The sequence below is a fragment of the Carcharodon carcharias genome, chromosome 14, assembly GCF_017639515.1.
Source record: "Carcharodon carcharias isolate sCarCar2 chromosome 14, sCarCar2.pri, whole genome shotgun sequence".
Taxonomy (NCBI): domain Eukaryota; kingdom Metazoa; phylum Chordata; class Chondrichthyes; order Lamniformes; family Lamnidae; genus Carcharodon; species Carcharodon carcharias.
In genome coordinates, this window is record NC_054480.1 from 134,073,992 (window position 1) to 134,081,017 (window position 7,026).

Sequence of the window (7,026 nt, forward strand, 5' to 3'; positions counted from 1 at the left end):
ACCTACATTGGCTCCTGATATTTTCAAATCCCTTGTGGCCTCAATCTCTCCCTATCTCTGTAATCTCCTCTGGCCTCACAACCCTCCAAGACATCTGCACCTCTCTAATTTCTCCCTACTCTTCTCTGCCTCTCTACTTCACTTCCCTAATTTAAGATACTATTAAAACCTATCTCTTTGGTCAAAGTTGTTTCTAGCTCTGTTGCTAAGAAGAAGAGGGGATTTATTTTAGAACAGCCCTGATTTCTCCACTCACTACCCGTCCGTAAACAGAAAGGTGTTTTTGATTTTTGATTTCCCTCTTTATAAGTTATGGCATATTTTCCCCAACCCTTCAGGTTTGTGAAATTTTACGGAAAACAAAAGCATTAAATTTTACCAGTGAATCATATAATAACCTGCAGGAGAGTTTAAGAAGCTTACGTTTAAACACTAATGCTGCCTTGGTATGTATGCACAACCCAGGAATCAAGTCAGTTCAGTTACTCAGGGAAATATAGCCTTTTGGTTCAATTCAACAATAACTACAGTTAAAATTAGATTTGTGTGTTAGAATTCTGTACAATTATGTCATTGAAGACCAGGCCATATAACATATAATGCTCTTTTAATAATCCCAAAACAAACTTAAGGTAAGATAAAATAGGAGAAGTAGTTTATTTTACACACACACACACACAGACAAAACGTGGGAAAGGGTTTGCAATGTCTGCCCCTTTTTTGCATTTATACAATAAAAGAGGAATAAAGGAAAAATGGGATTCAGGACCAAGCCCAAGTTTAAAAAAGCATTATGCTTTCACTTGAGTCCAGAGTCCAGAATCAAACAAAAGTCCAATGGTGTATTCCTTTAGAAGTTAGCAAGCTGAAACTGATCTGTTTTTCCAGAAGCAATGACTTCCACAATGGGAGAAGGCACGTAAAGATGAATCAGTCTCATAGGCACAGGTGCAGAAGTTCAGATGTTCCAGTAGAACACAGTATAGATGAGGGCCAGGCAACTTACAACCTGGGCAAGGATCTTTGTTGCTGTTTGTTAGGTGGTAAATGGTAGAGAATAGTAGGCTGCTGGTCTGGAGTCCTGGTTTCCTTTTGAGGATAAACAGCATCTGAAGATAAAACCCAAAATCTGTTTAATTAAAGCAATTCAAACGGCTCAACTCCCAGTCATGTGACAGGGTGGATTTAGGTCAAGCTATTCAGCTAACGAGGCCTCTTGTTAACACCCGTTGTGTTTTGAGCAGGGAACTGTAGAACCATTAGCACAGCATTGGAGATGAGAAATCACAAATAGCTCCGCCTTTGTCCATAGTGGCTGGTGCAGACGTCTCATCTGCTATCCTTTCAGCTTGGCTGAAATGTTCATACAATGCAAGGAGTGTTACATCCCAGGATTTTGATGTGTTAGCCTTTGTCCATTTTTAAACTGCCTGGAACTTCCAGAACTACCATCATGTGGTGAGCAGTGGCCATTCTATCAGTCTAGCCATTTGACCATTTTTTAAAAAGTAGTAAGTTTATAAAGTAGCCAGGATGATACTGGCATATATATTTTCCTTCATGTTTACTGATCATGACTTTGTATTTGATTGTCCACATTAATTAATAATATAACCACCCTTCTGCAGTGTTAATCATTGATCGGTGCATCTCAATCAATACAATAGGATAGTAGACTGGAAACAGAAGTAACATAAATTACAGTAAAGGGTGTGAAATATGTTATGAATGGAAAATATTGGAGTGCCCACCTTGCTGTGCGATATTTGAATATCCATGTGAAATTTTTTGATTGCTGTTGTTTGCAACCTTGACATCCTAATTGGTCCTGAGCTGAGCTTCCATCACACATCTTTTCCATCATAAAGACCACTTGACCACTTAATTCCACCTCTATAGCATTGCCTGGCTCCACCCAATCTCAGCCCATTTGCTGCTCAAACCCTCATCCTTTGTCACCCCAGACTTGCCTATTTCAATGCTATATTGGCCACTCTCCCATCCTCCACCCTCGACAAATGAGATCATCCAAAATCCTGTTGCCTGCATCTATCACTCATCCATCACCCAAGTTCTTGCTCATCCTTGTAGTGTATTGAAAATTGCAATGTACATTTTGTTCACTTGAAGCTACCATACACATTTGTACCAGAAGAGGGAGCCTACAACAAGAGAATTTTTTTTTTAAAAAGGGAACCATTGTTTGCTCATGCAGCTATAGATTCTTGATATCTCTGGCAGTTTCGGTCCCAAGAATTTCACAACTCTCATTGACTCCTGATCTCCCAATGCCTCCAATTTAAAATTCTAATCCTCATAACTTCAGTTATGTTGATAGATTGGAGAAGTTGGGACTGTTATCCTCAGAGAAGTGATGGCTGAGAGGGTATTTGTTAGAGGTATTCAAAATCATGAGGGTTGGGACAGAGTAGATAGGGAAAAAATGTTCTCATTGGTGGAAGGGACAAGAATGAGAGGGCACAGAGTTAAGATAATTGGCAAAAGAAACAATGGTGACATGAGGAAAAACTTTTTCACACATGAGTGGTTAGGATCTGGAATCCATTGCCTGGGGTTATCACAGAATCACACAGTGCAGAAGAGGCCCTTCAGCCCATCGCGTCTGCACCAACACATGAGAAACACCTGACCTACCTACCTAATCCCATTTACCAGCACTTGGCCCATAGCCTTGAATGTTATGACATGCCAAGTGCTCAGTCAGGTACTTTTTAAAGGATGTGAGGCAACCCGCCTCCACCACCCTCCCAGGAAGCGCATTCCAGACCATCACCGCCCTCTGGTAAAAAACGTTTTTCCTCACATCCCCCCTAAACCTCCTACCCCTCACCTTGAACTTATGCCCCCTTTTGACTGACCTTTCAACTAAGGGGAACAGCTGCTCCTTATCCACCCTGTCCATGCCCCTCATAATCTTGTACACCTCGATCAGGTCTCCCCTCAGTCTTCTCTGCTCCAGTGAAAACAGCCCAAGTCTATCCAACCTCTCTTCATAACTTAAATGTTTCATCCCAGGCAACATCCTAGTGAATCTCCTCTGCACCCCCTCCAGTGCAATCACATCCTTTCTATAATGTGGCAACCAGAACTGTACACAATACTCCAACTGTGGCCTCACCAAGGTTCTATACAACTCCAACATGACCTGCCTACTTTTGTAACCTATGCCTTGAATTATAAAGTCGTGTCCCATATGCCTTTTTCACCACCTTATTAACATGCCCCTCTGCCTTCAGAGATCTGTGGACACACACCAAGGTCCTTTTGTTCCTCAGAACTTCCTAGTGTCATGCCGTTCATTGAATACTTCCTTGTCAAATTACTCCTTCCAAAGTGTATCACCTCACACTTTTCAGGGTTAAATTCCATTTGCCACTTATCTGCCCATTTGACCATCTCGTCTATATCTTCCCGTAGCCCAAGACACTCAACCTCATTGTTAACCACCCAGCCAATCTTTGTGTCATCCGCAAACTTACCAATCCTACCACCCACATAGTCATCTACGTTGTTTATATAAATGACAAATAATAGGGGACCCAGCACATATCCCTGTGGTACACCACTGGACACTGGCTTCCAGTCACTAAAGCATCCTTCTGTCATCACCCTCTGTCTCCTACAGCCTATTTTGAATCCACCTTATCAAATTACCCTGTATCCCATGTGCATATGCCTTCTTTATAAGTCTCCCATGTGGGACTTTGTCAAAGGCTTTGCTGAAATCAATGTAAACTACATCAATTGCACTACCCTCATCTACACACCTGGTCACCTCCTCAAAAAATTCAATCAAATTTGTTAGGCATGACCTCCCTCTGACAAAGCCATGCTGACTATACCTGATCAAACCTTGCCCCTCCAAGTGGAGATAGATTCTCTCCTTCAGAATTTTCTCCAATAGTTTCCCCACCACTAACTTGAGACTCACTGGCCTGTAGTTCCCTGGCTTCTCTCTACTACCCTTCTTAAATAGCGAAACCATATTAGTTGTTCTCCAGTCCTCTGGCATCTCCCCCGTGGCCAGAGAGGAATTAAAAATTTGGGTCAGAGCCCCTGCGATCTCCTCCCTTGCTTCCCTCAGCAGTCTGGGACACAAATCATCTGGACCTGGAGATTTGTCCACTTTTAAGCCTGCCAACATCTCCAATACCTTGTCACTTCCTATATCAATTTGCTCAAGAACCTCGCAGTGTCTCTCCCTGAGTTCCATACCTTCATCCTCATTCTCTTGGGTGAAGTATTCATTCAACACTCTACCAATATCCTCTGGCTCCAGTCATAGATTGCCCCCTTGGTCCCTAATGGGCCATAGCCTTTCCCTGGTTATCATCTTCCCATTGATATACTTATAGAATATCTTGGGATTTTCCCTACCTTTACCAGCCAGAGCTTTCTCATATCCCCTTTTTGCTCTCCTAATTGCTTTCTTAAGTTCCACCCTGCACTTTCTGTACCCCACTATTGCCTCCGCTGATTTGTTTCCCTCGTACCTGCTAATAGCCTCTATTTTCCTTCTCACCGTATCCTGAATATCTCTGGTCATCCATGGATCTCTGGGCTTGTTATTCCTTCCTATCACCCCAGAGGAAACATGTTGAGCCTGTACCCTCCCCATTTCCTTTTTGAACGCCCCCCACTGCTCCTCTGTAGATTTCCCCACAAGTAGCTGTTCCCAATCTACCTTGGCCAGATCCTGCTTTATTTTACTGAAATCCGCTCTCCCCCAATCCAAAATATTTTTTTGCAACTTGTCTACTTCTTTGTCCATAACAAGCTTAAATTGTACCATGTTGTGGTTGCTATCACTAAAATGCTCCCCCACCACCACCTCAGCCACCTGTCTGGCTTCATTCCCCAGAATTAGGTCCAGCACTGCGCTGTCCCTTGTTGGACCCTCTACACATTGACCTAAAAGATTCTCCTGCACATATTTCAAGCCCTTAACGCTATGTCTATCCCAATTAATGTTGGGAAAGTTGAAATCACCTAATATAATTACCCTTTGTTATAGTTTTTACATACCTCTGCAAATTGTGCACATAATTGCTCCTCAATTTCCCGCTGACTATCTGGGGGTCTATAATAAATACCTAACAATGTGGCTGCCCTTTTTTTATTCCAAAGCTGTACCCACAAAGCTTCATTCAATGCCCCCTCCAAGATATTATCACTCCTTACTGCAGTAACTGACTTCCTTAACTAATAATGCAATACCTCCTCCTCTTTTACCCCCTCCCCTGTCTCGTCTGAAGATTCTATAACCCAGAATGTTGAGCTGGCAATCCTGCCCCTCCCTCAACCACGTTTCAGTGATGGCTACTATATCACAATTCTGCATGTCAATCCTCACCCTTAACTCATCCATTTTACCTGTAATACTCTTGGTAGTAAAGTAGAGGCCACCCAACCTTGTCTTTCTCCCTTGAAACCTAATGCAGCTGTACTCCCTCTGACTTGATTGTTTTACTGTATTATGATGTGTCCTTATTCTACTAACATTCTGTGTCCCCTCCCCCTGCCGAATTAGTTTAAACTCCTCCCAACAGCACTAGCAAACCCACCCACAAGGATGTTAGACCCACTCTGGTTCAAATGTAAACCGTCCCGTTTGTACAGGTCCCACCTTCCCCAGAAATGGTCCCAGTGATCCAAGAATCCAAAACCCTCCCTCCTGCACCAACTTTTAAGCCATGTATTCATCTGCGCTGTTCTCCTATTTCTGAACTCGCTAGCACGTGGCACTGGGAATAATCCAGAGATTACAACCCAAGAGGTCTTGATTTTTAATCTACTGCCTAATTCCCTGAATTCTTGATGCAAGACCACATCCCTCTTTCTATCTTTGTCCTTGTTACCAACATGTACCATGACCGCTGCCTTATCACCCTCCCCCTTCAGGATGCCCTGCAGCTGTTCAGTGACATCCTGGACCATTGGCACCAGGGAGGCAAAGCACCATCCTGGAGTCATGTTGATGGCCACAGTAGCACCTATCTGTTCCCATGACTATAGAATCCCCTATTACTATTGCCCTTCCTCTCTTCCTCCCCTCCTGTACAGACAGGCTGCTTGTGATGCCAGAATGTCAGAGGCAGGTTCAGCTGAGGCATTCAAGAAGGGATTACATTGTTATCTGAAAAGAAAGAATGTGTAGGGCTATGGGGAGAAGGCTTAGAAGTGGCACTGGGTAAATTGCTCCTATGGTGAGCCAGCCCACACACAATGGGCCGAATGGCCTCCATCAGTGCAGTAACAATTCTGTGATTCTGTTTAATCCTTTTCGTGAACTTCCTCCTCCCCATTTCTGTAACCTCCTCCAACCCTGCAAACTGTCCAGAACTCTACATTCCTCTGACCTTGACCTCCTGTGCATCTACTCACTCCAATCCAATTTAACCCACCTTTGTCAATCCTGCCATCAGCCATCCAGGACACATGCTCATCAATTTCCTCCCAAATTCCACTGCCTTAGCCTCTCCCTCTCCACTAAGATCCTTCTTAAAAACCCACCTTTATGGCCAAGCTGTTGGTCACCCCACCTAATGTCTCCTTTTGTATTTCAGCATTCATTTATGTCTGGTTACACTTCTGTGAAGCATCTTAGAATGATTTTCTTACTAAAAGTATTATATAAATGCTAGTTGTTATTTTAATGGAAGTATTAATTGATTCAAAATCAAACACCCAGGAGGAAGTCCTGCTTCAGAGAGCTGTTGGTCAACGTTATTGACCGGCAACTCTGTAGTCCCAGCAGCGCCACTAGAAACAATGGCCACTGCTGGAACTACAGGCAGTCCCCAGTTTCTCAGTGCCAGCAGCCCGCCCCAGGTAAGTGTGGGGTGCAGGGGTCTCAGGTAGGGGACTGGAAGAGAAGCCATGGTGCAGGGGGAGGGGATGTCTAGGGATTAGGGGGTCAGGTTGGAAAGGTCAGACGGTGGGAGCACTGGAGGTTGGGGGGAGGGCATGATTAGGAAAGGGGACCCGTGGGGGAGGCTCTCCATC